Source organism: Syzygium oleosum, unplaced genomic scaffold (genome assembly GCF_021117445.2).
Source record: "Syzygium oleosum isolate NSW1041296 unplaced genomic scaffold, Sole_v2.1 Sole_v2.42, whole genome shotgun sequence".
Taxonomy (NCBI): Eukaryota; Viridiplantae; Streptophyta; class Magnoliopsida; order Myrtales; family Myrtaceae; genus Syzygium; species Syzygium oleosum.
Genome location: NW_026607526.1, coordinates 1,508,160 through 1,516,924, shown reverse-complemented (window position 1 = coordinate 1,516,924; position 8,765 = coordinate 1,508,160). Strand labels below are relative to the sequence as shown.

The 8,765-nt window shown below is 35.0% G+C and overlaps 2 long non-coding RNA genes across 2 annotated transcripts; both read right to left on the bottom strand.

The window, feature by feature from the left end:
- Positions 1-2,017: 2,017 nt before the first annotated feature.
- LOC130136102 (uncharacterized) lies at positions 2,018-3,333 on the bottom strand. Its single transcript, XR_008815155.1, has 2 exons — positions 2,658-3,333; positions 2,018-2,468 (listed from the first exon to the last, which is right to left on the bottom strand). It is a non-coding gene; the product is annotated as an uncharacterized LOC130136102 (long non-coding RNA).
- Positions 3,334-4,025: 692 nt separating this feature from the next.
- On the bottom strand, positions 4,026-4,763 carry LOC130136101 (uncharacterized). Its single transcript, XR_008815154.1, has 2 exons — positions 4,322-4,763; positions 4,026-4,201 (listed from the first exon to the last, which is right to left on the bottom strand). It is a non-coding gene; the product is annotated as an uncharacterized LOC130136101 (long non-coding RNA).
- Positions 4,764-8,765: the final 4,002 nt, after the last annotated feature.

Genomic DNA, 8,765 nt, shown 5'->3' with positions numbered 1-8,765 from the left:
CGACTAAATTTTAAAAAAGTCTGCAGTGAAATCGAACAAACAAGTATAATTAGATGTATTTACCAAAGAATATAATTTGTGTAGATTCATTCTATCGTTGGTGCGGCAGGAAAACCAAATATGATGAAAGAGAAACATATTGGATCTGCGTTGTCTGGATGAAGTCCGATGTAGATGCCAAATAGCTATTAAAAGCATAAGCCAGAAAACACAATATATGCAACATTTTCACCGTTCCTTAAAATATGATGGACTTAATCTATTAGAACAACTTGACCAATAATGAATCTATTACAACGAATCCAGGAAATATTTAATCATGAATGAGTCTTAAAAGTTTGAGCTTAGTGACTTAATTATAACTTTCCATTCCTTGTTACCTTCTCGGTGACTCCAAGAAAAATAATAGAACCATTTACCACATTTTCCTTTCATTTGAAAAGATTAAGGAAGTCAAAAAGATAATCTACATTTGAAATGATGAGATACAACATTGGGATTCAGAAGTTTCTATGGCGCAAACTTCTTCTTATAAAGACTGCCCCTTACTGGTTGCTCTGGCAAAAGCATATTTATCTCTTATGGAGTTGTCCAAGAGCTAACAAATAAAGACAATTCAATTTGGAAAATATATCCACATGATGAATGTAGCTATGTTACTCCCATTTGGTGGTATGTAGTAGAAGTGCTAAAGTTATACCCGTACATAGATTGCAATAATATGTGAAACTAGGTTGGTTTAATTGGTTGGTAAAAGTATCTATGTAGCCGTATTTTCTGCCGATCTATGGTTTGTTCTGTACAATGGAATCTACACTATGAGTCTAGAAATGGACCTTGAGGCTACAAAATAATGTGTGACATGGTTTCCATGAAAGTTAACTAGGTTTTATATTCTCTTGAAACTTTAGATTACAGGGGCATGGTCGTCGCAACATTGTTGTTGATAGTTTTGTTGTAGTATTTATCATTGTCATCATGCGTGCATGCCTCTGAGAGAGAGAGAGAGAGAGAGAGAGAGAGAGAGAGAGAGAGAGAGAGAGAGAGAGAGAGAGAGAGAGAGAGAGAGAGAGAGAGATTTTCTTTTAGTACACAAGAGTCCTATTAAACGCTTGCAGTAGGCATGTCTGGTGAAGCGTAGCACTCCCTCAATTCATTTTCTTGTAAGCAAAGGTTTGCATGGTGAGAAGTCTAGGTTATGAATTACACCGCATCTGCTTCCTTTTTAACCCAATCATGCATGGAACTAGTTTTTGTGATTTAGCTTGAGGCGAACTCTGATATTGTCGTGCAGCTGTTCAGTACAAATATTAGCATTCAAATGTTTGTGTCTTCTGAACAACTGCACACAAGATGCCTCAGTGATGATAAAACTGAAATGGATCGGATACTACAACTTTTAAGTCCCCAAGAACTCCTAGGCCCACTTGTAACAGGGTGCACTACTTCGTCCCCCAAAAAATTAAAGTGAGGTACGTGCCGTGTCTCTTTTTCTCCGGCGACGACAACATTTCTGAACCGATAGCTTCTCATTTTATTCCTATACTCAGTTTGGGTTACTGTTGCTCTTATTCGGCTGCGGAACCTGGCTGCTAGTTTTTCAGTCATTTTTAGGACTCCCAACTCCTTGTCATCTCCCTTCATTCGCCAGTATAATTCAGGTCTATTAGATACAATGACAATAAGAGCAACATTTGAGCCTCTTCCAAACTAACTGAGATCAGCTACACATATATCATCTGTTTGTTGTCATCTTCTGTTAATAATTAAGAATATATCTTCGATAAGGTCCAATCTATATGATATAATGTCTCCAAGTATTTCCATTTGCCACAATGAAATACTTGTTCATAGGACTATGTTTAGGTATGATATTGGCAGAGTTACTACATTGCGTATTGAAAACTTTGTTTTCCTCTAGATTTGATTTTAGACTTAGTGACCGGAGAGGATGGCCTTCTGGTGAATTGATCCTTTTTTCCTCCCACATCAAATCTCAAGTACAATGTAACTGAGCTTATTCAAAGAGCCCATCCACCCACTTCTACTAAAATGCTGTCGAAAGTCAAGAGTACATGTAGTATCATACATACTAACGATAATCATAGTCACAACTAGGAAATGAATACTTGCCACAAAACTAATTACTATTCTGAGCTATATATGTGCGGGAGATGGAACTATATTGACACAGCATGTATGCACAATGAGATTTTCGCAAATGCTGGTCACAACGGTCTCAAATCTGTTCACTATAGAGAAGTTGGAGAACCAAAAGCCATCTTTTCATCTCATAATTCTCTAGGCTGCATATATAAATGTGGACTGGAAAACATCTCAATTGCATTAAACTAGAAATATTTGCAAGCTTCATGGTGTGATGAAAACCATTTGAACCCATTTAAGTATTGAAAGCTTCTTGTTTACGGCCAAGAGATGGAAGCTTCTTGAAAATGTATATCTATGGCCTGTGTGGTTTACCATGATTGAGCAAAAATATAGCTGAAAATTGCATTTCAGTATAGTTTTCAAATTCGAATATTAAAATCACCTGATGGGTTTTTTTCAACTCTTTTCATGTTTGAAAAATGAAATAAAAATAAAAATAGAACTATACTATGTTTTAAACATTGATTGAATCTGAAAACTAGGATTACCTCTGCAGAGATGCACTGAATCTGGAGCAAGAAAACATACGTGCTGAGAGCATCCGGCGCGATTCAACCCAACAACCATTCCAACTTGACAAGTCTGGGAAAAAAAATCACTCGCAGAAACTATTAATAACTAATATGAAAAGCGAAACATGTCAGAATTGCAACAGATCCTTACCTGCTCTCTCTCTCTCTCTCTCCAACTAAAACACGTATGGTGAATGTGTGAGAGAGAAAACGTGCTTTGTCCTGACATTTCTTCTACGTTCTTCAACTTTTCTCTTGATGGGTTCATGAATTCAGATCCAATGAAGTGATGTTCAACCTGTAATGGGCAGTTAAAAGATCCTCAATTCAATTTAGCAGGTGGGAAAATGCAAGAGTTAATTGGTACTTGGCTATTTTTTTTTACTAAGATTGCAGTATACCTTTAAAAGCACTGTGCAAAAGAGGAAGATTCTGAAAGAGTCAAACTAGGTAGGGTAAAAAACTATACACCTACGGACGGATTCTACAGATGAGGTGGTTGACAAAAGCCAATCACAATACGTATTATTCCACAAGTTTTATGGTTTTTTGGAATGTGATTGAACTGGTATTTTAGGTGAGTGTAGCATGGACAATATCCTGGAGAGAGAGAGAGAGAGAGAGAGAGAGAGAGAGAGAGAGAGAGAGAGAGAGAGAGAGAGAGAGAGTGTGTGTGTGTGTGTGTGTGGGTTTATGTGGGTAAAATCTTGAGGTCACATGGTGACAAAGTTTAACCTTTTTTTCACGGAAATATAGGAAACGATGTAGTAAGACAACTAGGGATGGCAACAGGAAGAACCGTTCATTATAAATTAATGATTACTGGTGTTGGAGATGAAGGAATCTTCCCCTGCAACACCAATCCGTTTTCACCATTTTGATCGAGTGATCAGAATTTGTTTGGTTTTTTGCAGGATATAATGGAAATGTTTTTCATAAATTTCACTGACGACAAGGGAGATTATGGTGTTTCTTTTTGTTTTAGGAAAATACGGCCCTTTTCCATGCATGGCCTGAAACGTGTTGCAGTGGATAAAGATTATAAGAAAGAGAGAAGTAAATCAGTTGCAGAAATCACCTTCTTTTTCTCAGAAACACTGATGAACCCACATTGCACACGGAACAAAAAAAATGCATAATTCAGTTGAATTTATGCCACAAGTCACGACCATGGTTACTTCTAAGAAAGAAGAATGCATAATTAAGTCGAATTACCCAATTATCACAAAAAATTGTGGAGGTTTTGATTTGCAATTGTATGCTGAGATGTGTTGTGTGCACTAGATCTGACAATTCACCATGCCATTTCCCCAAAAAGAAAGAACAACCAGAAAAGGGAGGATAAGAACAAGTGGTGTTACCATAAAGATGAATCTGAAGCTGCTGAGTTTCACAACATGTGTAGAGGAATATCAAGATAGTTTTCTCTTCTCTGCAACACAATGGCTTGAAAAAAAAAATCCTGAATTTGCCATGTTTTCCCACAGCTTTCTTGAGCTTCTAAGGATGTTTTTTTCAATCTTTTTTGAGAGAGAGAGAGAGAGAGAGAGAGAGAGAGAGATCAAAAGACTGGAAGATAAGAAGTTCAAGAAAGCTGTGGAAAAGCATGACAGGACTTGAAATTTCCAAGCTGCACGCACTTTCACCTCCTCAGATCTCACATCCCCTTCAATCTTCTAACTTCTGTTCACAAAGTTCCACGCCCACACACTCACACACTCTCTCTTGATATAGCAGAAAGGGAGAGAGAGAGAGAGAGAGAGAGAGAGAGAGAGAGAGAGAGAGAGAGAGAGAGAGAGAGAGAGAGAGAGGCCCATACAAAAGGCTTTCATGGACCACTCTAGCACAAATCTGCAAGAGAAAACCAGCTTTATCGAGTGGAAGAAGGAGAAGACAGTAAGTAGGGTTCATTTTACCCTCGAAACCAACCCCTTCCTGCTTTTTTCTTAAGTGAGTGCGTTGTGGGGTATGCAAGAAGATGTCAGACTGGGCTCTGCCGAGCAAAGAAAAATTTGAAGGAACTGAAAATCTTCTTGGAAAATAAAAATACAATTTTTATTTATTGGGTACACAAGTTTTTAATTCTTCCCGTACTCACTATCATTATTTCCTTTTGCAGCAGGAAGTTTCCCTCACCATACTAAGCCTAATTTTGGTAAGAAACAAGCCATTCACGTCGGAACTAGAAGATTTGTAAAGAAATACTTCTTTGTGCACTCACATCAGATATTACATCAAGTAAAAATTTAGAAAAAAAAGGGAATCAACCCTAATTTCATAACAATACGTTAAATATTCATATCTCACACATCAAGTTAGGTAAGATGCACAACTCTAAATATGACCAATTTACGTTGTGAAATATAAAGTAAATATCCTTCAATGAAAGAATATTGTCCATGGACACGAATTACTACGTTATCATAAGTAAAACATTTATCTTTTCTTACGTTACAATGCATGTTCTGTCAATACAAATGGGATACGACTGAATTAGAAATACGAATACAACACACCAACAATAATTGCTAACCCTACATTCCAAATAGCATCTGGAAAGTGCAAATAAAAACCTAAAAAAGAGATGTAACTAGAAAACCGTATGCAATGATCAATGCATGAATGAAGATGTTAGTATCAGGTTTTGTAATTGGTCATCAAGATTTCCATGTTTGTAGCCATACTCATGCAATTATTGGATCATCTTGGAAATTAGTACTCTCAAGCATATAGGAAATGGCTCCAAGAAAAAATATATATATTGGATGAAAATTTTCTTTGAAACCATTCCAAGGGAACCACATGCCACCATGTGAAGAGGGGATCTTCTTTTGATTTTATTTGGGAGATAAAGGTATGGGGTGTTCATGGTCCCCCAATCGTTATGTTCTGCTTTTCTTCTACATCAAATCGAACATCAATCTAATGGAAGGCGTTTTATACATTATCTTTTTTCTCTCCTAACCTTCCAGCTTGTGGATTGATTTTTCTTTTTTTCTTTTTGTTTTTGCAGTGCAATGTGAGATTATACTAAAAAAAAAAAAAAAGCAGTCGAGACGCTCTTGTAATATAATATATGGGACGACATGAACATAAAGCTTCACTTGTCAAGACTTTCAAATGGGTGGGGCTTGAAATCCTCTATTTTTCCATACCATGTGTGCAAGAAATATTTAAGCACAAACGGTCATGTTCATAGTTTTTGTACCTAAGAAGATAGTAGGGATAATAACACAAATAGTTCTTGAACTTTGGCCTAATGTGCAATGTGACCCTTGAACTTTTAATTTCTTCAATGTGGTCCCTGAATATTTGCCTAATGCTCAATATGGTCCCTGAACTTTTAATTTATTCAATATAGTCCTCAGACTTTTGGTACATGTTCAATATAGTCCTTAAATTATATGAAAATATTCAATATTGTCCTTCCATCAATTCAAGATCAAGGACGACATTAAATATTTTCATATAGTTTGGGGACTAAATTGAACATGTACCAAAAGTTCAGGGACAACATTGAATAAATTAACAATTCAATGACCACATTGCATATTGAGCCAAAGTTCAGGAATCATTTGTGTCATTTTTCCAAGATAGTATAATTGAAAAGTTGATTAAGAAGGTTAAGATTGGATCAACAATCATTTTCGTGTTATGAAGGTGCAACAATTGAATTAAACTTGATTTGAATTTGGGTTGGTTAGTTCCTTATTCGTTTAACATCAAATAAACGAATTATGCCGTGTATATGTAAAACAAATACTTCATAAAAGAAAATGATGTTATTCTTTATGTTTAAGTAGCCGGACATGGGATCTCATGAAACTTTTGTAGAAAAGTTGGAGACCTAACTAAGAAAGGGTTTTTCCTAATGCATAGTAATTTAATTCTCTCTCATATTTTTATTTTTATCTTAAGTTGTTGATTTCGTGGCTACTTGGTACCTCATAAACCACACCAACACCACATTAGAATGTGACACCTAGCTAGCAGAGAGAGACAGAGAGAAACCAATACGAGGGACAATTTCAATAAAGCATTCCGACACCAACAAAGCACTCTAGTAGAGCAATCGAAACCAATGATGGACACAATGAAAAGGCACAAGGGCTATTTTGAACATGGGGATGGTTTTGAAATTCGAGGAGGAGTAAATGGACTGCTGATTATTATCATATCTTAGTTTATCTCAAGATAAGTAAGTTAAAAGCTCTAAACTTTATGTAAGTAATTCAAGTTTCAAACATTTCAATTGATTTAATCGAGTCCTAAATCTTTTATAAAAAAGTGTACCTAAGTTAATATTTGATCAAATCCAAAACCATTATTAAGAAATGTAATCTAAGGCTCTCACGCAGCCAAATTCCTAGTGCCATAAGCGACTAACAGTCCTGTTCATTAAACGGACTCGATTGCATTGGGTGCATAAACTTTAAGACTTCTAGTGTACTTTCTTATGTTAGCTTTACTAAAATTTGTCAAAGCCCTTGACTTTTTTTGTTCGCTCTACGTCTAAAAACTTGAATTGCCACGTAAAGACTGAAGAGTTTTTTTTTTTCATCAAAGACAGAATGAGTGCTCTCATAACCGCTAAACGATAAATTTTGTGTGTTGATAATATTAAGTGCTGAGAGTGATGTAGAGTTTTGATTAAAAATAGCTTAAATTTGTATATTGTGGGTTTCTTGCCAAACATCAAGATTTTTTTACCCAAACCTATACTCTTTACAAACTATTTTTCCTAGAAAAAGGCACTTTCCATCTTATTTACCTATTAAGAGCACTTTGTTCCATGGAAGCATCCGTTTGGCTTTTTTATTTGTTAATAATTTTTAATATCTCAATCAGGTAAGAGTAAGTCTAAAAACTAGAGCAAATACAGAAGCTTGCCTTTTTTATAGCAGAAAAAACTTCTTGTTTTAGCAAAGGTAGAATATCGTCTAGTAATTAACATATTTATTAATTAATTTTAAAATTTATCATAATTTTAAAATAAGCTAGATATTAAAAGGAGACATTCATCACACTAATTGTAGAGGTACTCCCATTATACAACTCGACATAAAGGGCAATAAGGCTTGAAGTTGGCGATGTATTCTCAAGTTAAGACTTGCTCTAACACCTATTATCTCTAGGCAAACATACTATTGTAAAGAGATATACAAGGAATTCAGACAGGAGGAACCAGCCATGGACTGGTATCAATTGATTTGGACCATTGATATTAGCAAGCATAATTTTAATGGCTGGCTTGTTTATAGAGATAGTCTACCGACAACAGTATACATATCACGATGGTATAATTTATTAGGTTGTATTCATACATTATATCTCCATCGAGATGAGATAGTCAAATGAACCATATAGTAAAACTATTAAGTTCGCATAGATAACACACATAAAATATATATATATATATCCATTATCATTAATAAAGGGGGGAAAATGACACAAACAGTCCCTGAACTTTGACTCAATATGCAATTTGATCCTTGAACTTTTAATTTATTTGATGTAGTCCCTAAACTTTAACCCAATGTTCAATGTGGTCCCTGAACTTTCAATTTGTTCAATGTGATCCCTGAACTTTTGGTACATGCTCAATATAGTCTCTGAACTTTATAAAAATGTTCAATGTAGTCATTTCATTAATTCAAATTCAGGGACTATATTATACATTTTCATATAGTTTAGGGATTAAATTGAACATATACCAAAAGTTTAGGGACCACATTGAACATTAGGCTAAAGTTCAGGGACTACATTGAACAAATTAAAAGTTCATGGACCAAATTGTACATTCAGCCAAACTTCAAGGACTATTTGTGTCATTATCCCTAATAAAGGGTATATCAAGGACTGAAAAATAGGAACCTACTTCCCTTTTTATGTTAGTACATATTATTTATGCATAATAATTATATAAATAAAATCAATTAAATATTTTAATCATATCTTATAAAAACAAGGGAAAAAGTTACAAAAAACTTTAAATTATACCCACTGTGACACATTTACCCTAAACTTTTTCTTGTGACATAAAAAACCCCAAAATTGTACCAATGCGATACATTTCCATTCCGT